Raw genomic sequence first — 22,826 nt, 5'->3', positions numbered from 1 at the left:
AGTTACTATTTTATGAATTATATTAACTTTATACTGTTAGTTTTGTTAATTAAGAAATATTTGGGCCAGGGATGGGATGTAGTTCAATTGGTAGAGTGCTAGCCTACCATGAACACAATTGATTTCCATAACTGTATGTGTACTTGTTAGACCTGCTCTTGGTATGTGGAGGCAGGAGAATCAGAAATTCAAGATCATCCTTGGTTACATAGTGAGTTCAAAGTAATCCTGTTATATTTGAGACCCTGTATAAATAATAAATAAACAAACATTTACTTACTTCAAGAGGGAGAAAGCAAAAGTTTTACCTTATCATTTTCTTTACAACTTTTATCTATAATGTATATAACTTTAGAATGGTAAGTTTAGAGTATCTATTATTAAAAATATAAAAAGTTTGAGATCTTAGAGTACTTTTATAGACTGGCTGAGCATCCCTGAACTTAACATTTTGACATTCAGATACTGTGTTTGTATATCATTTGAGGTACTCAGCCTATAGTTGCCAGCATTTAAAACTTAAAAGATTTCAGGTAAGGTATCAGAACTTCCAATTCTCCCATTCCAGTTCTTCAGATATATGAGACTTCAAAGATTTTAATGTCTATCTCCTTTGGCATCTCTGGACTGGGCTGTCCATGGTAGCCTTTCTGATATCACTAGCTTCTGAGCATGTACAGTGAAACTTTCAAGAGGGGTGTGAGTTGCTTAGAATAAAGTTCACGAGACATTATTGTGGTTCTGACACTTAGAAACACAAACAGTATGGTGCTCAGAGCTGGCTACTCATGACTCTAAGTTTAGAATCTTTTAGAAGTATTAGTTTTTTAGGTCATTCAATTAAAAACTGAGCAAATGAAGCAGAAGCTTCTCAAAAGAAGAAATGACAATGCCCAACAAATCCATGGGGGAAAAAAAGCTCAGTATTATCTGTAGTCATCAAGGAAATGTACGTCACGCTACAATACCATATCATCTCATTCCAGATAGAATGGTGACTTTCTTCTAGAAAGCAAAAATAACAAATGCTGGTATAAGTGTAGAGAAAAAGGAACTGTTACCCACTGTTGATGGATGAGAAAATGAGTCTGTAACTAATGAGACCAAATACTAGTCACCTTTGATGCTATTGACATGGTACCTGGAAGAAATAACCAGAAAGGAGGAAAGGGGGTCCATGAGGATCTGAATGAGGATGGTATCCATTTGTTTTAATGTTTAGTCATCACATAGTAAGACTGGGAAAGCTTAGGAAGTGTGGCCTTATTTGAGTAGGTGTATCACTGAGAGTGGCCTACGCCAGGCTCTGAGTCTTTTATTCTCTCTTCCCACAGATCAGAATATAAAGCTTTCAGTTGCTTTAGAGAAGCATGGTGTCATGGTGCCTGGAGCCTCCTGGCTGGGAGAGGGTTGTGGTGGAGTAGCACAGAATAGGCCTCTGGTGATGACTTTAAAGTCTGAGCATCTCAGGGCTTTATAGTTCTCTAACCTGTTCTAAAATGCTAATGTTAACTTCTAAAAAGTCCTAAAAACTTTCTTGCTCTTTCCAAAGGTAAAAAGCTGCTGGCTTAGGTGATTGATACCTGTAACCTTAACCCTGGGGCAGTAAGTAATGTGGCCTTTGTCCTATCTCAGCAGGAACTGCTTGGCTCTTTCAATCTGCTAGTCAAAAGTCGCAGGAAGAAAAAGGGACACTTAGAAAAGTAATTACCGCATTTATTACTAAGTTGTAAAAAGTTTCCTATGAAAGCTCTCTTCAGGGGAAAAGCAGAAAGATCCTAAGCAGGAAAAGGAAAAAAATTCTTCTAGGCGGGAGGGGAGGAAAAATTCTCTTTCTTCTCTTTGTCCCCAGAATACATGTTCACATGTTACAAAGTTAATCACAAGTTCACACAAAACTCAAATCATAAATTGAAATAGAAGTTTACAACAGAGAATGTTTATATGCATATTCATTAGGAGTAATTATCTGGCTAAACATCTATCACCTTTCTCAGCTCCAAAGGTTCACTGAAGGTTTAAAACTATAACCAAGTTATAGTGAGGTTTTGTATAGATAAACTCAGTCAATATTTTAATCTTCTGTCCTAGCACCTATAATAAATCATTAGTTCCCTTTTAATGACCTCTGGTTGATTGTTTTACAACCTCTTGGAATATTCTCTGGGTAGAAGAAAGTCTGGTTACTATCTAAGAGCAATTAACTGGTGACACTTGGGAGACTGACAGGGTTCTCATTGCAGTTTTGACTATCAGAAAAGGACCTAATAGCCGTCCCACTATAAAAGAACTTAATAATTACAGATATAATTTTAGGAATTTTTATAAGATCATCATTAAGACCTAAGAAGCCATCTATTTGTCTATATAGCATCACTATAAGATAGTACATCTTCGTGAATCTGCAGAGATCTGCTCCAGAGGGGTGTGCTATTAATTAGTGGTTGTTATATATGTTTAATAATAGCAGGAAATGCATATTAGTAGCAGGCATCTTTCCTAAAATGAATCCCTTACTGCCTTGCTATAAAAGGGCGAACCTGTCGCAGATTATATATAATCCGAAGCAGGCCGTCTCAGGACAATCACCTGCTAGTTATTAGCATGTCCCATTATGGCTCTTGACATAATATCTGCCTGCCTCCTGCCACGATCCCCACCATGTCAGTGGAATAACCCTCTGAAATTATAAGCAAGTCCCTAGCTAAAAAATTTCTTTTATGGGCTAAAGAGATGGCTCAGTGGTTAAGAGAATTGAATACTCTTCCAAAGGTAGTTTAGTTCCCAGCAACCACACGGTGGCTTACAACCATCTGTAATGGGATCTGATGCCCTCTTCTGGTGTGTCTGAAGATAGTAATGGTGTACTTATATACATAAAATAAATAAATCTCTAAAAAAAAAGAAAAAAAAGAATTTCTTTTATAAGAGTGGCCTTAGCCATCCAGTGACTGTCCCATCTAGGGATCCACCCCATATGCAGTTACCAAACCCAGACACTATTGTGGATGCCAACAAGTGCTGGCTGACAGGAGCCTGATATAGCTCTCTCCTGAGAGGCTCTGACAGTGCTTAACAAATTCAGAAGTGGATGCTCACCACCATCCATTGGAGTGAGCACAAAATCCCCACTGAAGGAGCTAGAGAAAGGACCCAAGGAGTTGAAGGGGTTTGCAGTCCCATAGGAAGAACAACAATATGAAGCAACCAGTACCCCCAGAGCTCCTAGTGTCTAAACCAGCAACCAAAGAGTACACATGGAGGGACCCATGGCTCCAGCTGCATATGTAGCAGAGGATGGCCTTGTGGGACATCAATGAGAGGAGAGGCCCTTGGTCTCGTGGAGGCTTGATGCCCCAGTGTAGGGGAATGCCAGGACAGGAAAGTGGGAGCGAGTGGGTTAGTGAGCAGGGAGAAGGGGGATGGGATAGGGGATTTTTGGAGGGGATAAAATTTGCAATGTAAATAAAGAAATCATCAAACTAAAAAAAAAAAAAAAAGAGTAGTCTCTTCATAGCAATAGAACAGTAACTAAAACAGAGTATATAGGTTTGTGGTTAAAGACATGGTCTATGAAAAGCTGATTGCATTATTTCCAGTGGGTGGGTACCAATGTAGCAGGTATTGAGAAGTAGAACTGTTCACCCCCTGGCAGCAGAGAAGCAGAGAGAGAAAGAGAGAGAGAAAGAGAGAGAGAGAGAGAGAGAGAGAGAGAGAGAGAGAGAGAGAGAGAGAGAGAGAGAGAGAGACTAGTAACAAGATATATCAGGGTTCATTGCCATGGCCTACTTCTTCCAAGTAGGCCCCAATCCCTAGTTTCCACATTAGAATCAGAAAAACGTAAAAACAGGTTTATCATATTATCTAGCCACCCAACTTCTGGATATCTATTCAAAAGAATTGAAATCAACACACAGAAGAGAAACATACTGAATCATGCATATTGTGGCACGATTCACAATTATTAAGACACAGTCTACCTGGGTGTCAGCCAAGAGAGCAATAGACAGAATATAATAAAGCATAAAATGGAATATTATTCAGCCCCTTGAAGAACGAAAACAGATACTTTACAGGAAAGGTAAGAACCTGGAAGATTAAGTTAAATACAGCACACAGAAAGCCAAGTCCCTCATATTTCTATCATAAAGAGATACTTGAACAAGGAGTCAGCACTCTGGTATGAAAATGGGGGAAGAGTAGAAAAGGGAGTCTGTATTTGATTGGCATATGCAGTATGTATGTGCTGAATAATTACATGGAACCCTTTGATTTGAACAATTAGTGCAAGCCCCATCAGTGTGTTTTAGGGAAAAAGTTCTGTTTTAGCGAGAGCATCATGCTGTGATTTGTACAGCAATACTTCCCCTCCTTGTTTCAGAGAGCAATGCCATCCTTACATCTCTCTATGGTGAGTCTGATATGGACAGATCATATGATTAAAAAATTGGTGAGCTGAGAATATAAGAATATTTTTGTTGTTGCTATGTCTTTTAAAGCATTGATACAAATCAAATGAGGCATTAAGGCATTTTTTTTTTGGAAAGACTAAAATGTAAAAAGTAAAGGGATTTAAATTTTTATCCCATAGATAACATTCTTTCTGGAATTGCTTTTCAAATGTGACCTTTAAAAGCAATCTTCAAAGTATCACTTGGGGCCATACATAAATTCTTTGTCTTGTTTTATTATACACAAGCATTTTGAGAGATTCATAGTTTATTTTGGAAGAGGATTTAGCATTTCATAAGTTTATGTTTAAGATTTTAGTATTGACTGGTTCCTAAGCTGTAATGGACAGAATGAATGGCTCTAACAGTCAATATGTTTGGAGGTTTTGCCATTACTCTATTTGATAATTTTTAGAAAACCCCTATGATTCCTTTTCCTGAAGAGGATAACAAAGTTAGCTCAAAGTCATTTCACTGTGTGTAGATCTATGACATACTGTTGGATGAATATGATGACAATATTTTTCCAACATCAATAAATTTCAGGTAATTTAAGAGCAGATACTTAAGGGCCAAACCTACAATTTTCTTTTCACTATTTTTGAGTAGAAATACAACTATTACATAGCCTCTGTTGATGAACATACAAAACTAAGGGCTAAGCTTTTGTTTTCTGTGAACATCTCAGGGCCCAACATGTTGATGGGCCTTTAGTCTGTAGTTGACAACAGATGTGGAAGAAATATATTCAAAGCTAAATACACTTTTTCTTTTTCTTGAAGAGCAATACTTACCTCTGGACCTTCTGAACATCAGTCTATCCCCATGTTGGGGCCATTACTCCTCGGTTTTGATTCCTACCTGAGGCAAGGGATGTTCAGGTGATTATCTCTCCAGAGAGTGGTGGTTGCACAATGTCACCATACTATGTGAGAGGTCTCATTCACAATCCTTCCTCATATGTTTCTCTTTTTAGTCAGAATATCACCATATCAAAATTTTGTCATTCAAGTTAAAAATTTTGCCATAGTATATGGCTTTCTCCACTTCCAACATTCCCAAGGGGATTATGGGCTGTGCCTCTGTCTTATATTATTCCTGTCAAGTTTCTCTTTTAAAGGTTATTTTGCTTGTATCTGATGTGACTGTGTCTAACCTTTGGCCTTTTCTGTTTTCACTGTGGTCAGCATAGAACCAATAGAGTATTCTTCTCCCAATACGGCTGTGACTGTCACTTTCTTGATTTCCTGTTTAAGAATCCTGTATTAATCATCCTTTTGAATTAAAATAAAACCTGACATAAACATTGTAGGAATCAAATATTTACTTTGGCTCACAGTTTGAGAATTTGAAGCGTTGAAGAGTGGAGGAAGGCACTACAGAGTAGTTCCATCCATAGTACAGGGAGCATGGAGTCAGCATACCTGTCACTTTGAACCAAGAAATAAAGACAGCCCAGGAACCATGGGTGGGACTATAACTGTCAAGCCCAGAAAGCCCAGAAATCATAGGTGGGGCTATAACTGTTAAAGACCTCCACTACTGACCTATTTCCTTAGTTAGGCCCTGTCTTCTGAAAGCTGAACTGCTTCCAAACAATGTCACTGACTGGAGAACAGACTCAGAGATAAGCCTAGGAATATATTTCAAATTTGATCTCAACAAATCCCAGAGATTCCTTGTCCCTTACCAAATGACAAAGGAAACCATCAGCAGAGGCTAAGGCATAGTGTATAACAACTTCATAATGAGTTCTTGAATGTAACATAGATGAGAGAATATGAAATTACTTTTTTGTAAAGTACCACATTAATTTCCCACAGATCTCCATAGATGTCTGTCTAAAACCTTTTATAGAAATGGGATTGAGTTCATATTGAATAACCGGTGCACTGTTCATACACCCCCAAACTTATCTAACAATACTCTCCCACCATGCCTGTGAATTTCTTAGTGACTTAGATGATGCAGAATACTTAAAGTTTCATCACTACTATGTATTCAGTCCATCCCCACTTCTGTCAGCACTAACACTGAGGAAGTACCCTGTATGAATACGTTAGATTTTGTAGACATGGCAATTTAAAAAAGTATGATTTTTGCCATTATGGAACTTTTAGGCTAACTTTTCTTTATCTGGGGTTGAAATTTACATAATTTAATTGTGTGCTTTATTTTTAGTCCTTCCTGCTACTTCTTTCTGTGTTCCTTCAGCTATGATAGAAAAGGGTTCTTCATGATTTTTGGCTAATTTTGTGTATAGAATTTCTTTAAAAAAACATGGATAAAGAATACCTCTAGCTATGCATTTTTAAGCTTTATAACACATTATATATGTTTCCTTTAAAGACATTCTGAAAACATAATGTCTGTTTAATAGTCCATCTTTCTTGACCAGGTTCCATTTTGTGTTATTGGCTTGAGTTCAGACTTTTTGCATGCTCTGCAAGTTTAAATAATACTCTTGTGAACATCTTGGTACATATTTTGTTTTGCTAGATTTTTGATTACTTCCTTATGTTGCAGTCCAACATCCAAATACTGTCCTTTTTGTACCCAGGGACTAAACAGTCTGGCTGTTTTAACAATTGAAGTATGGAGAATATCTTTTCACTCAATGGTCTCTAGAGCCTTTTTGATCACCAAGGAGCTAGGGTGTTATTCATTCATGCCTCAATGTTTTCCTTGATACCCTCTAATACTCTTAGTGTTCTAGCATACCCATGAGGACAGGGGAATGAACATAAGTTTTATATACTTTGTAATGAACATAAGTTGTGTATGCTTTAGAAGTGATGATGGCAAGAGGGTAAACTATGTGCATGCATGTCTCTGTGTGGGTACAGTTGTGTAATCTGTATGTGCATGCACATCTCTGTGTGAGTACAGTTGTACAATCTGTATGTGCATGCACGGCTATGTGGGAATACAGTGTGTGAAGGCATTACTGTTTGCATGTATGGTCGTATATGAGCACAGCTGTGTGTGTGTGTGCATAGCTGAGTAGACACACCTGTTTACAGCTGATTCTTTATAGGTAAATACTTTATCCCTGTGAGTTATGAAGATGTTAATATACAATCTTTATCATCTGCTGCCAAATATTAGTTTTAAAAGTCCCAAATCCCAAACCACAAAGCTTAAGTGACTATAGTAAATTATTTTCTTTCATTTCTTAGCACCTTCTCAGTCTGGCTACTTTTCTCCCTCATTTTCTATTATTTTTAATGTCCTATTCAATTGAAGAACAAATATGTAGTGTATGCATGTTATTTCAGCTTCAATCTTTCAGTAGCTTTCTTAGTCTGTAGCTCAATAGTTCAAGAAAGAGTTGATTGTAGATACAAATTTCAAAGAGAGCCCTTCCTCAAGGCACCTACTCATCCATTTAGAGGAGTTACTCCTTACTTTGTAAATTAAAATAGAATACTAGACCTTTTTTGCCTATTTTTTTGACCTAGTGCTATGACTGGTTTTGTCACTGTGACCCACAGGGAGCTAGCCCTTCTGGCTGTGTTTGCGTTGATTGAGGAGTGGAGTGCTACTTAACCTTATACAATCCTATAGCTCTCATAGAGAGGCAGATCATGGAGTGGGGTATTCCTGACTGTGGTGTCTGTGCCAACTGCTTTGCCTCACTAGGCGTGCCAGAATAACTGAGTGTTCAGTGTGATTCACACAGGGAAATACAGGTCTCATGTGGCCACTGTATATTTCTGAGATGTGTGAGCTGAGAAGTCTATGGTACTGTAAATTTCCATTGGAAAAATTGAAAAACCCCATAGGTAAAACTGAAAGTGAAAAATAAGTCCAGTCACAGGAAAACATAGGTTTTATTACACTTTATCCTGTCATGAGGCTCTGGAGAGAACATAAAATGCAAAGCTGAGTCTCATAGGCAGTGCTGACACCAAAGAAAATGGCTGAGCAAATGCAATGCAGTCCCTAGTGGGCCTGCCTGGCCATGTACATCTCCTCATGGATCCTGCAGAAATAGAAATCAACCACTGCATCACATCAAACACACACACACACACACACACACACACACACACACACACACACACACACAGTTTTGTGTATTTCCCGAAGAATCCATTCTCTGTTTTCAAACTCTGTCCACTGTGAAGGCAGGAAATTGAAACTTAGCTGCAGCGGTCTCAGGCACTCAGCTGAGCTGCTTCATTGCTGTTCTGAGTCCAATCTCGTCTTAGCTCTAAAAGTCAGAGCTGACAGCAGTGAAGCATGGAGAGATAGGATTTTAGTTTACTCAACAGTGATTTCTGTACATAAAATGTGCCCTATTTTGATTTAATTAAAGTTTGGGCTTTGATAGCAGACCATGTGCTCACAGATTCTTGAGCAATTTTATTGATGAAAAAAATTTGTTACTGTGGAGAGGCAGACTGAAGGAGGCAGCAGGTGGGCAGGTGGGAACATGTAATCCAGAAGAACACAATTCCATTCTTCATCTTCAGTACTTTCCCTAGGGACCACAGCAGTCACTAGATAGCCACTGGTGGCATTCAGAGCCTAAGTCTTTCCTATGTGCTTCACAGAAATGTTTGAGCAGGAGCTTCATGGACTCAAGGGAACAAGATCCTGCTATAGTGTGACTGGTAGTCAGTTTCCATTTCATCTAAATCATCAAATTATGGTAAAAACCCTCCAAGATGGAGCACTATATTTATAAAAACTCAACGGTTAAATTTAACCAAAATTAATTTCTATTTCTGAATTCAATTTGCCAGAAGAATTTCTATAACTGAATTGAAGCTGCTGTTAACATTTTTGGGAAAACATGTATGCCATTCCAGTATTATATAACTATCATGCCACCATAAACAAAGATGCATAGGTGGGGTATGTGTCCATATGACCTACTAGAAATAGGACAGTTAAAGAAAGGGAGTCAGACTGGATGTGTCACATTAAAATATCAATGTTTTTCTCCCACAGTTGAGGTTTTTTCTAAGCTGGATAAACTAGATATTGGAAAATGCTATACATTGTAACCACATAAGCATACTTCACTTGGCACAACCATCTTAACCAGTCAGTTTCATGTCAACTTGACACAAGCTAGTCATCTGAGAGGAGAAAACCTCTAATGAGAAAATGCCTCCATGAGATTGAGCTGTAGGCAAGTTTGTAGGGCATTTTCTTAATTAGTATTTTAGGTGGGAAGGACCCATTGGGGGTGGTGCTGTTCCCAGGCTGGTGGTCCAGGATTCTAGAAGAAATCAGGCTGAGAAAACAATGGGGAGCAAGCCAGTAAGCAGCACCCTTTCATGGCCTCAGCATCAGCTCCTACTTTCAAGTTCTTGCCATGCTTGAGTTTTTCCTCCAAAATTTTTCTATGGTGAACTGTCAAATGGGAGTATAAGTGAAATAAACCCTTTCCTCCCAAGTTGTTTTTGGTCTTGGTGTGTCATCACAGCAATCAAAATCCTAACTTGGAGAGCAACCATTCCATCACAGAATAAGAGATATGGGGTGTGAAAAGTAGGATGTTTTTAGTTTCCAGGAGTACTAGTGGGTTAATGAGAATGCAGACTTTGGTCTAAAAGAGTGCCAAGGTAGTCAGAGCAGTGTGCTAACTATGGCAGCAGACTCAGCTCAGCATGGATGCTGCAAGTAGGAAAGCTGCTGTGAGTGACCATAGAGGCATGTCTGGAGCAAGTCATGAGAAACTGCAGTGAAGTCATGTTTGTTGGACTATGGAGTCCTTCTTGAAGGAATCTTAAATGTACAAAGGTTGGAAAAATCCTAAAATCCTTATTAAACATGCTCTCCTACAGTATGTAAAATAGGATCTCACGTGAGAACTAGATTTTCAAAAACAAATTCATGCTGGGCGGTAGTAGCGCATGCCTTTAATCCCAGCACTTGGGAGGCAGAGGCAGGTGGATTTCTGAGTTTGAGGCCAGCCAGGTCTACAGAGTGAGTTCCAGGACAGCCAGGGCTGTACAGAGAAACCCTGTCTCAAAACAAACCAAACAAACAAATCAAAACAAAACAAAACAAAACACAAAAAGAATCCAAAAAACAAAACAAAAAAACAAACAAAAAAACCCCCAAATCAACAAATTCATCACGAATGGTTATAAGATATGGTAACCAATAATAGGATGGAAAGTGCTTATACTTATGCATTGGGTTTGCAAAGCAAAACCTCATGTAAGTAAGTGGTATGGATTAAAATAGGGTCATTAAATCAATGTATTAGAGAAATTGCAAAATGCTTTACATATCTCAAAAGTCTGAGAAATTTACATTTCATTGTCATGCAATGTCACATATGATATCATAGAACATTATAAGCCAACAAATCATGTTTATATCTACACAATAGATCCATGACATCATAACAGAAATCAGACCACCTCAGAATTATTTATTGTTTAATATTTGTCTTGATAAAAATGTCAACTCACTGCTACCTTGCTTTTAAAATGGAAAAGTCTATTTAAAATTTTACTTCAAATATTAAAGTTAAGATTTTGTACATTGACTAGGAACCTGTAAGGTGGTTCAACCATAGCTATAAATCATAAACCTTTTGAATAATAAATGTGTTCTTCACAGCATATAAAATATTTATTTTTAGGTAGTCTCTGCCATCTATGCTATATTATAAAGAATGTTATAATGTTAAAGACAGCTATTCTTACTCATAAGTATTTGTTAAATTATTTGAGAGAACCAAGAAATAAATACAGACTGATGAAATTAGGGATAATTCTCTAAAGGAAAAGAAAGAGACCCATGGAATAGATTTAGAATCTTGTAGGATGCTGTCTGGGCTTTTTTTTTTTTTCTAATGAATATGGAAGTAAAGATCAAAACATCCAAGATAAACACTTCTCGTAGTCTGTGAATACCTACAAAAATAACGTGCATGTTGAGAACCCTGCCGAAGGGCTCAGTTACTCCATCATGAACCCAGTGCTGTTGCTCTGTAGTCTTTTCCCACCTCTACTCTTGGAAGAAGACAGTTTTTTCAGTGTTAGGGGAAGAAATGAAGTACTTACCTCAACATGGAGTCTGATGGTCAGTCTATGTGTGCATACTCACCTGTGTACTGAATGGTTTCCATGGTCACTAAAGTCAAATCCATGTGAGTGAGATGAAAATTCTGATCTGACTCCACTAGCAACTCAACTATATTCAAACTGTTACTGTGAAAAAGCAACATGTAGTTGCTGTAAGAGAAGCATCCTGTCATGATAGGTATGATCACTCTCCCCTAGATGGAAATCATAATGAAACACAAAAATAGTGGATTTCTTGCTAGTCCTTGCTCTGTGGCTGTCAGAGAAGTGTGCTGTATACATGAAGGGGACAGATTATGAGCATGTCTGAGACAGTTTCAAGAAAACTTCAGATTACTGAAGTCAACCAGTTGCTTTTATGTTTCAAACAGCCCCACCTTGGGAAGAAAGGATAGCCTGAAGGTTTTGAATCTGGGTTGTTTTTATGTATAAATTGGAATGGTATACAGTAGGACTACTTTTAAGTTGTCATTATAAACTATAGCTTAAGGTTTCTTCAAAGCTCATGGTCTCTGCCAGGGTTAACAATACCTGAGTCACATGGTGGCATAGGAGGCATTCAAAGTTCCTTTCAGTGGGGTTGTTTTACATCTGAAGTCTAACTTGTAACATCTTCACTCTCTCTAGTACAATGACAGCCAACAGCCACAGGAAGTAGCAATGATAATAAATAGTAAATCCATGTCTCTGACAACAAAAATAGTGGTGCCATTGCCATATTAGCCTTATGAACAAGAACATGCCAGGGTCTACACCTTTACTACAGAAAGCGACTAAAGAAATTACTTTAGAATCAGACCCTAGGGCTGAAGACAGGGAGAGATCAAGCAATGTAGCCCATATTTCAAGGACCAGGGCACAGTTCAGGAATATCTATAATGATAAATTAAGAAATTGATATATAGCAGTGACATTTAGTATATTTTCCAAATGGTTAAAGCCAAGACTTTTAGTAGAATAAGGGGCTAGATGTCTTAGTCTACATGGCCTGTCATAAGAAAATGCCACAAGTTGGGAGGCCAACCTAAATTTATTATCCCATTGTTATGGAGGCTAGAAGTGCAGATTAAGATCCAGCAGTGGTAGTTTCTGAGGATGATGCATGTCTGGGCCTGAAGACACTATTTCTGGCTGTCCTCATATCAGGAGGGTGGACATCTCTAGTGTCTCTTCTTCTGTTATGACTCAGTTATGTCAGATGAGCGCTCTACCTTAATCAGTAAGGACAGGATATAGATGCTGGTAAAGCAGATTTAGGGTGAGCATTTTTGTCCTTGGTTCAAAGCTGGAGATGTCCTTGGTCTTATTTCAGTTGAAGGCTAGAAATGCCAGGAGCATTGGGGCCTCTCAACCCTTGTCTAAGTTCTAAATGATTTTAGGGTTATCTTATTAGAATGGGGATATTCTCCAAAGACTGCCCCACCTGGTGATCCATCCCATATACAGTCATCAAACCCAGACACTTGTGGATGCCAAGAAGTGCATGCTGATAGGAGCCTGATATAGCTGTCTTCTGAGAGGCTCTGCCAGAGCCTGAAAAATACAGAGGCAGATGTTTATAGCCAACTATTGGACTAAACACCGGGTCCCCAATGGGGTCATCAATGGAGGAGTTAGAGAAAGGACTGAAGGAGCTGAAGGGGTTTGAAACCCCATAGGAAGAACAACAATATCAACCAACCAAACCACCCCAGAACTCCCAGGGACTAAACCACCAACCAAGGAATACACATGGCAGGACCCATGGCTCCAGCTGCATAGGTAGCAGAGGATGGCCTTGTTAGGCATCAATGAGAGGAGAGGCCTTTGGTCCTATGAAGTCTCGATGCCCCAGAGTAGGAAAATTCAAGGGCAGGGAGGCAGAAATGGGTGGGTGGATGGGTGAACATCCTCATAGAAGCAGGGGTAGGGGGATAGGATAGCAGGTTTTGGGGGGGCAGGGAAAGGGGATAACATTTGAAATGTAAATAAAGAAAATATCCAATTTTAAAAAATAAAAAAAGGATGGGGATGTTAGGGTAGCCTTTGAGACCACTGAAGCTTTAAAAAGGATGGGGATGTTAGGGTAGCCTTTGAGACCACTGAAGCTTTAAACTCTACTTTCCGTTTCCCTCATAACACAAGAATGAGGAACACCAACCTTGGTACTCTTTTAGAACTAGTCAACAGAATAGTAATTCTGGTCTTGTATAATCACATGGCATTCTGATATACTCAGAAGAGCACATTTTATTCTATTCTTTCCTGCCTTAAGAAGAAATTCACTTGTTCCCATCAGTTACCTGACCAAGAACTATTCCTCAAGAGGGTGGTCTACCTAAAGCCATGGTAAAGAGATGGGAGGAATAATTGTGCTTTTAATGAGACAATGCACATTTCCTCCCAGAAGCCCTCAGTGCAGCTACTCACAAAGCTGTTGCTATGCAGCTGTGCTAAGCCTGATTGCTTTTTTCGAGTTAGGAAGTTTTTTTATACTTTGAGAAAATCTGTTTCTTAAACTGGACAAAGTTCAAGTGTGGTTTCTCTGGTGCTTGGGCTTTCTCCTTCTTTCTCTGAAGCTACCTCTACCCCTCCCCCACCTTTGCTGAGTAGTTGATTGCTGTAGGCAGTTGCTTGAAGACCTCCACTGCTGAATATGCTGTTCTAACTCAAAAGGCTTGGCGTTTTCTATTTTTCTTCTCCATATTCCTTATCCCAGGAGCTTCTAAGATTTACACTGTTTTTTTCTCTTAGTTTGAATAAAATTGTCTTTGAGCTTTTTATTAAGTTGTTTTAAAATACATTTTATCAATGAGACTAAAAGCCAAGTGAGGAGACCCCAGTTTCTTTGGTAACATATGATACCCTACATAGGACTCCTAAAACTTCTAGTAAACTAATGGAATTTTTTAACCTTACTGGATCCTCAAACCCTGTGCCTAGTGGGTTATATGCTAGGTTCTGTAAGTCTAGTAGGCATGGTGGGTACACAACTGAATCCATAGTACTAGATAAGGGACAAGAGTAATACCAAGGAGAGCAGTGTAATCCATCAAATGATAGAGTGGGCATCCATTTTGCAAAAGCAAACAAGTAGGCAGAGTAGGCCTGAGAAATTTGTCAAAGTGTGTGTTAGTTTATTAGTTATTATTGTTGATGAGTGATAGCTATATTATATGAAAGTCACAGGAAATGTATATGTATGTGTATGTATAACAGGCATGCAAGTCTGTGTGCATATTTGTGGAGGCAAAAGGTTTCTATCATGTGTCTTCTTCAATCTCTTGTCACCTTATTTTCTGTGACAGCTCTCTGAATAGGTACACTGCCTGGCTAGCATGCTACAGGGATCTCCTGTCTCCACTTCCTTAGTTCTGGGATTATATGCAAGCATCACCACACCTGGCCTTTTACATGGGTGCTGGAGATCTGAGCTCACTTACTCCTGCTTGTGCAGCAAGCCCTTGACCCACTGAACTGTTTCTACAGATTCTAAAATACATTTTGATACAATGGTTTTGGAGGAGAAAATTATACAGAATAGTTTTATTAGTTTATTTTTTTAAAAAGATTTATTTACTTATTTCATGTATGTGAGTATACCATTGCTATCTTTAGACATACCAGAAGATGGTATAGGATGCCCATTATAGATGGTTGTGTGCCACCATGTGGTAGCTGGGACTTGAATTCAGGACCTCTGGAAGAGCCATCAGTGCTCTTAACCACTGAACCATCTCTCCAGCCCTACAGAATAGTTTTAATAAATCCATGACAAATGTGATAATCTGAAAATATAAGAATTCCACTTTTTATTACTGCCCTGGCTTATTTGGTCAGAGTCTATGCTATTCTCAGAAGAACTTTCTCCTTAGCAATTATTTTTAAACTTGTAATATATTTATCTTACTTAGATTTTAAGCATTCAACATATTTAAATTACCAAAATAATGTATCTTGAAGCATAAAACAGAAATATCATGGGAAATGTGTGCCAGGATGTTTATATATGGAAACTTTGATAATCAGGTTATAAAAGACTGAAATTTCATTTGCTTGTAGTCTGTAATAACCATATATGTTTATGCTCCTACTGGTTTAATATCTTCTCCTGACCCATTATATTCAGAGCCTGAGTGTTCATTAAAAAAAAAAAAAAGTCAGCCAGGCAGTGGTAGCACCCACCTTTAATCCCAGCACTTGGGAGGCAGAGGCAGGCGAATTTCTGAGTTTGAGGCCAGCCTGGTCTACAGAGTGAGTTCCAGGACAGCCAGAGCTATACAGAGAAATCCTGTCTCGAAAAACCAAAAAAAAAAAAAAAAAAAAAAAAAAGTCGTGGTCCTTGCCAGATGGACTTGGAAGTTGTTCCAGTCATGTTCCAGGGGGTTAATTGTCATAACCCACTTTACAAATTCCATCATGGATGAGGTCATTAGTGAATGACATAATTTTCAGTTGTTCCTAGACTATAACACCTAAAAAGGCTCCTTTTCAGAATGAGTGCAGGACAGAGTTCCTAAATCTCTCTCTTTCTCTCTCTCTCTCTTACACACACACATATGTTTGTGCATACACAAACACAAACTGTACAAGTTGAGCTGAAAACATTTGACTGGCAGGATGTCTATGTTGTGGGTGGTCATGAAATGTCACAGACTTTAGGAAATACTGTGACATGTGTAAAAGACAGGACAGCAGGAAGAAGTGGTCAGAATCACTGAAGGAATTCTGCAGAGTTCAAGCATTTAGCATCTCTTTTGCCTTATTTACTCCTTCAGGTTTCTTTCAAGTTCCTTCAAGTAATTGTGCAGGAAGCTGCTGCTGTCCTTCAAAAGAATAATTATGTATGAGAGAGTCTTCCAATTCCCCTGCATTTATTTAGTCATACAGTCAAATGCTCAACAAACATTTATAATACACATCATGTTTCATAGTATAAGCCCTGGGGATAAAATCAGGAAGAGTTAAATAATAATTCATATATAAAAATCCATTAAAACTCACAAATCAGTATATTCATTGTTTTTCTGAGAAAGTTATGTTGAGTGAGTCTTAGTTTTACTGATTTTATTAGGGATATTTCAAAGACTCATAACTATATCATAAAACATTTGAAGAAATTGCTATTGATATATCTGGTAGACTATATTCTTGTGTCTATCTATCTATCTATCTATCTATCTATCTATCTATCTATCTATCTATGTATGTATCTATCTATCTATCATCTATCTATATCTATATCCTCCATCAGCTGTCTACCTCCCTCCCTCCTTCCTTCCCTCCCTCCCTCCTTCCTTTCCTCCCTCCCTCCTTCCTTTCCTCCCTCCCTCCCTCCCTCCCTCCCTCTCTATATCTTGTCAACTTGATTCAAGGCAGGGTCGTCTAGAAAGAGGAAATATCATTTGAGAAAATGTCATTGTGTGTTTTATAAAAATGTTTTGTAGAGTGCGATATGGTGAGGTGGGAGGGGTGCCTCGGGGGACCCATGCCATACAATGAGTAGAGAATAGAATAGAGTTTATTTAGGGCATAGAAGGGGAAGTGAGAGGGGAAGAGAGAGAGAGAGAGAGAGAGAGAGAGAGAGAGAGAGAGAGAGAGAGAGAGGGGGGGGGGGGGGGGAGGGAGAGAGGGAGAGAAAGAGAGAGAAGGAGGGGCCAAATAGCCCCTTTTATATTGAGCCAAGCATACCTGGACTGTTGCCAGGTAAATGTTGGGCAGAGCCTAGAAGGAATGCTAACAATCATTAGATTGGAATTGGCAACCAGTGGAATATTTTCTTGATGATTGACCTAGAAGAATCTAGCCATCTGTGGGGTGCCACTTCTGAAAAGACAGTCCTACTGTGTATAATATAAGAAAACCATTGCAACACAGGAACCAACCTATGATATCCCTTATTTAAAGGAGAAAAATTGGGGAGGGGAAAGAATCCTTTCAAAATCCTGTGAATATGTAACTTCAAAAGCCACAAAAATATGTTTACTGCTGCTTCTAAGATATTTAAATGAGGTTCTTTTGAAAAGATTATTTCCACAATTGGGTATGCCCTATCCTGTCCCTAAGTTCTCTCCTTCTATTAATGTCTGTACTTAAGTTTATGTTAAAGGCTTTTCTTAATAAACTTCAACTGTGCTTCATTTGAAATTCTTTTCTGGGATGTAGGCTAGGATGTAGCAGCTTCACTTGTGTGAAGATCTTGGAGAAAATTTCAGGCTGTGATGGAAGATAATGTGGAGCAACGTCTCCAGATTGTACTGTTAGTGATGTTGACCTGTCTTAGTCAGGGTTTCTATTCCTGCACAAACATCATGACCAAGAAGCAAGTTGGGGAGGAAAAGATTTATTTGGCTTACTTCCACATTGTTGTTGACCACCAGAGGAAGTCAGGACTGGAACTCAAGCAGGTCAGGAAGCAGGAGCTGACGAAGAAGTCATGGGGAGATGTTCCTTGCTGGCTTGCTTCCCCTGGCTTGCTCAGCCTGCTCTCTTATAGAACCCAAGACTTCCAGCCCAGGGATGGCACCACCCACAAGGGGCCCTACCCCTTTGATCACTAATTGAGAAAATGCCCTGTTACTGTCCTGCAGTAATGTTAAACAGTGGGTAACCTGGAAAAATGGAGTTAGAAAGAAGAGCAGCTGCTAGAGAGAGTTAGGGATAGGATAGAGTGGCCACAGACATACCTACCCACGTGGAAGGGTAAAAATTAGACGGGAGACTTTACTGCTCAGCCATCTTGGTTCTTTAATAATAATCCTTTGTTCTCCCAACAGGTATATTACCTGGGGCAAAAACCACTCCCCCCCAAAATACGTCAGTGTAACAGTCCAATCAGTGACTTCCTTTGTTACTCTGTGGGGGTGGAGCTTTTGAATGTAACTGGAACCAGGTTTCGCTCAACAGGTGGGCCACAGCCCTGAGGCCCAAATGGCACTGTTTTGCTTTCGATACTGTGGGGAGAGAGTCCACAATGCCCCACAGCTGGGTCTCATGGAGGCATTTCCCCAATTGAAACTCCCTTCTCTGTGTTAACTCCAGCCTGTGTCAAGTTGCCACATAAAACCAGCCAGTACATGACCTTATCATAAATGTGGTCTCCTTAACAAAGATTCAGGCATTTTAGTGTTAAAAAGGAAGGAACCGCCCCACCAATACACACACACACACACAAACACCTAAAGAATTCTTGAAGAGTTTGTAGTGATTTAGGGGTTTCACAAGGATCCAAAATCTGCTCCTGTTTCCTGAAGGGTCATGGGATATGAACAGAAAGCCTCTACTTTTGTTATTAATAGTTAGGGTCAACTGCATTTACTAACTCAGTGGCTACACATTTCTAAATTTCATCTACTCGCTATTTCTTTTTTCTTACCCCTATTTCTTTAAATACAGAGGAAGATCATTTGGTTAAGAATACTAAACAATGTGTCAACCACAAAAACTACCCACTGTGCATGGTCCACTATTGGAGCTCAGTAGGTTAATTCATTGCCTTAGGCTTGGCAAGTGCCCGATTAGACATATGCAGGCTTGATGCTTACTGAGGACAGACCCTTCCTCACAATCATCAGCCTATAAAGCTAAGAACTAAAACTGTCAGTAGGCCTGGAGATCCTTCTTCCCACTCTTCACTGATGACACAGAAAGAAATTGGAGGAAGAAAATCTTTTATTCAAGCCTGGGCCTGGAAAAATGTAGTGACACTGTCTATCTCAAAGGAGACTGTATTAGTTACTTTTCTATTGTGGTAATAAAACTCTTGATCAATGCAACTTATAAAAGAAAGCACTTAATTTGGCTTACAGTTTCTGAGGGTTAGAGTCCATGATGGCAGAGTAAACATCTGAAAGTTCACTTTTTGATCCACTACCATGAGGCAGGAAGAACAAACTGGGATTTCTGAGTCTATTGAATCCTCAAAGCCCACCAGCTGGGACACACTTCATCCTACAAGGCCAATCCTCTTAATCCTTCCCAGTTTCATCAACTGAGGACCACCTATTCAAATAAATGAGCCATTGGGGCCATTCTCATTTAAACTACCATAAAAACTCTCTCCCATTTTGTAAAAGTGAAAGGTCCTAGGGTGTTGATAGGCTGATGAATGGAATTTTGCTATGGTTGGCAGAGTTTTTGACCCTGGATATGTCCGTTGACTTCCCTCCTGATAGATTTGTAGAGTAGAGTCTTGCTCAGCCTTATCCTTGAATGAGCCTCAATACCCATGAGCCCATGTAAGCATATTAACTGGAAATGAAAAACAGTGATAGATGAGGAAGGATAAAATAACATGACTCCCCTGCTTATAATTTATAATCTCAAATGAAATGGGAGAAATACCACAACTACAGTCGCTAATAGTTAAGGCATCATGTAAAATATTAGGTATAAAGTAGCAATGAGGAAGACATAGCTAGAAGGCTTTGGTGGCTATTTTTACAGATGTTTGTTCTTTCTCTCTCCCTCTCTCTCTCCCTCTCTCTCTCCCTCTCTCTCTCCCTCTCTCTCTCCCTCTCTCTCTCCCTCTCTCTCTCTCTGTCTTCTGTTACATGATTACTGATCAAAAGAATGGGCATCAGTAACCTGGATGGGAAAACATCCCTCAAAGAAGCTGTCCTAAAGAAGCTGTCCTAAAGACTTTACAATGGAGATAGCATGTAGGATACTTGAAAAAGAACAGTGTGGTATTGGCCGTTGCCCACTTTACACTTGATGATTTGCTCTACACAACTATTTTTCTGTCCATTGTCTGGTCTTTCCTCTGCAGTGGTCCTTTTGTCCATGGTTAATGGTCTCTAGTCTGTAATAATCTGCTTATCTTTTATACAATTCTTAATATCTCACTTGAATTCTAATGTGTGTTCCTGTGTGTTTGTTTGCCTGGCCAGAGTCCAAATGTTGACACTTGGTGTCTTTCTCATGTTAGTAGAATTTCGTGGTTTCCAAATGATACAGGACAATCTGGATCCCCTCTTGAGGCTCTAGTCTCACTAATAAAGTAATTTTAAATGGACTCAAATGGAAGCTCGAGGACAATTTATAAGAGTTTAAAAGAACAACATCCAAAGGCAGGCCAGCTGTAAACTTCAGTAGCTTCCCAGAGGTGGAGAATGAAGGAGAGAAGGGGAAAAGATATGCTGTTGGAGTTAAGATGGAGGTAAGCCAGATGACAGCAGATAGCCACATGTTATGGAATAGGGTAGGGACTTAGAGAAAGACTAAGAAAGCCCAAAGTATCATCAGAAAAAGGATACTCAGGTTGTGGCCAGCATCTGAAAGAGAGCAAAAAAACAGAAGTAAAAAGCTGCCCCTTTCTTGAGTTCCTGTGTATAGACTCAGATGAATATTATTGCAGCTTGGTTTGTAGGGAATGCATTATAGCACACTCTGGAAATGGAAACTGCGGTGTTTCATTAAAGAAATAAATATTCAACCCACCTCTAGGTGAGTATGCCTTCTTAGGACACAATCTTGGGGTTCAGTGTTATCAAATAATCCGGCAACAGAGAAAGCATTCAGTACTTGTCTTTCCAAATCAGTGTTACTTCCAGTGTCCCCAATTTCCTGTAACATAATTTCAGTTTTTTTTATTGGATATTTCATTTATTTACATTTCAAATGTTATCCCCTTTCCTGATTTCCCCCCGTAGAAACCCCTATCCCACTCCCCCTCCTGCTTGTATGAGTGTGTGCCCCCACCCACCCACACACTATCACCTCCCTGCCCTCTAATTCCCCTACTCTGGGGCATCAAACCTTCACAGGACCAAGGATCTTTTCTCCCATTGATGCCTGACAAGGCCATCCTCTGCTACATATAGAGCTGGAGCCATGAGTCCTTCCATGTGTACTCCTTGGCTGGTGGTTTATACCCTGGGAACTCTGGTTGGTTGATATTGTTGTTCTTCCAATGGAGTTGCAAACCCCTTCAACTCCTTCAGTCCTTTCTCTAACTCCTCCATTAGGGTCCCTATGATCAGTTCAATAGTTGGCTGCAAGTATCCTCCTCTGTATATGTAAGGCGCTAGCAGAGCCTCTCAGGAGACAGCTGTATTAGGCTTCTGTCAGGATGTACTTCTTTGAATCCACAATAGTGTCTGCGTTTGGTGACTGTACATGGGATGGGTCCTCAGACTTCAGTTTGTTAAGGCTCAGTAAAATTTTATTGTATATGTACTCTACATTTCTCCTTCCCCTTTTTTGGTCTGGTTCTTTTTTAAATTAAATTAATTTTTTTTTTTTTTTTTTTTTTTTTTTTTTTTTTACTTATTCACTTTACATTTCACTCATTGCTCTGTTCCTGGTCACTCCTTCCCACAATCCTTCCCCAAACCCTCCTTCTCTTCTCTTCTGAGTGGGTGGGGTCCCCTGGGTATCCCCTACTCTGGCACTTCAAGTCTCTGTAAGGCTATGTGATTCTTCTCCCATTAAGTCCAGACAAAGAATCCCAGCTAGAAGAATATTTCCTATGTACAGGTAACAGCTTTTGGCATAGCCCCTGTTCCAGTTGTTCAGGACCTACATGAAGACCAAGCTGAACATCTGCTACATATGTGCGGGGAGGCCTAGGTCCAGCCTTGTATGGTCTTTGGTTGGTAGTTCAGACTCTGAGAGCCCCAAGATACAGGATAGTTGACTCTCATCATCTTGTGGAGTTGCTGTCCCCTTCCAGGCCCACAATCCTTACTCCTATTCTTCCATAAGAGTTCTTAAGCTCCATCTACTGTTTGGCTGTAGGGGTCTGTATCTGTCTGAATCAGCTGCTGGGTGGAGCCTCTCAGAGGACAACTTGCTCTCATCTGCAAGCATAACAGAGTATCATTCATAGTGTTAGGGATTGGTGCTTGCCTAGGGGGATGGGCCTTTAGTTGGGCCTGTTATTGGTTGGCTATTCCCTCAGTCTCTGCTACATTTCTTGTAGTCCCTGTGCCTACATTTCTTGTAGACAGGATAAATTTTGGGTTGAATATTTTGGCCTCCCATTTCTTTATCCACTCACCTTTTAATGAACATCTAAACTGGTTTCATTTTTTAGCTGTTATGAATAGTATAGCTTTAAACATAGATTTGTATCTTTGCCATAGCATTTAGCATCCCTTAGGCATATGCTTAGAAATGGTATATAGCTTGGTAAATTTTTTGTTAGAAAACTTCCTAGTGCTTTCTCTTTGAAAATTAAAAAAAAATATATTGTATGTGTATGGGTATTTTGCTTGCCTATATGTCTAGGTACCACGTATATGCCCATGGAGGTTAGAAAAAGGCATTGGATTCCTGGGAATTGGAATTATGGACTGTTGTGAGTTGCCATGTATATGCTTGGAATAGAATCCTCTGG

The 22,826-nt window shown here is 39.4% G+C and overlaps 1 pseudogene; it reads right to left on the bottom strand.

Annotated features, from left to right (window-relative positions):
* Window positions 1-20,271, bottom strand: part of LOC116099866 — a 45,595-nt pseudogene extending 25,324 nt beyond the window's left edge.
* Window positions 20,272-22,826: the final 2,555 nt, after the last annotated feature.

This window comes from Mastomys coucha, unplaced genomic scaffold (assembly GCF_008632895.1).
Source record: "Mastomys coucha isolate ucsf_1 unplaced genomic scaffold, UCSF_Mcou_1 pScaffold20, whole genome shotgun sequence".
Taxonomy (NCBI): Eukaryota; Metazoa; Chordata; class Mammalia; order Rodentia; family Muridae; genus Mastomys; species Mastomys coucha.
Note: the sequence above shows the minus strand (reverse complement) of the source record. Positions and strands in the feature narration are given on the sequence as shown.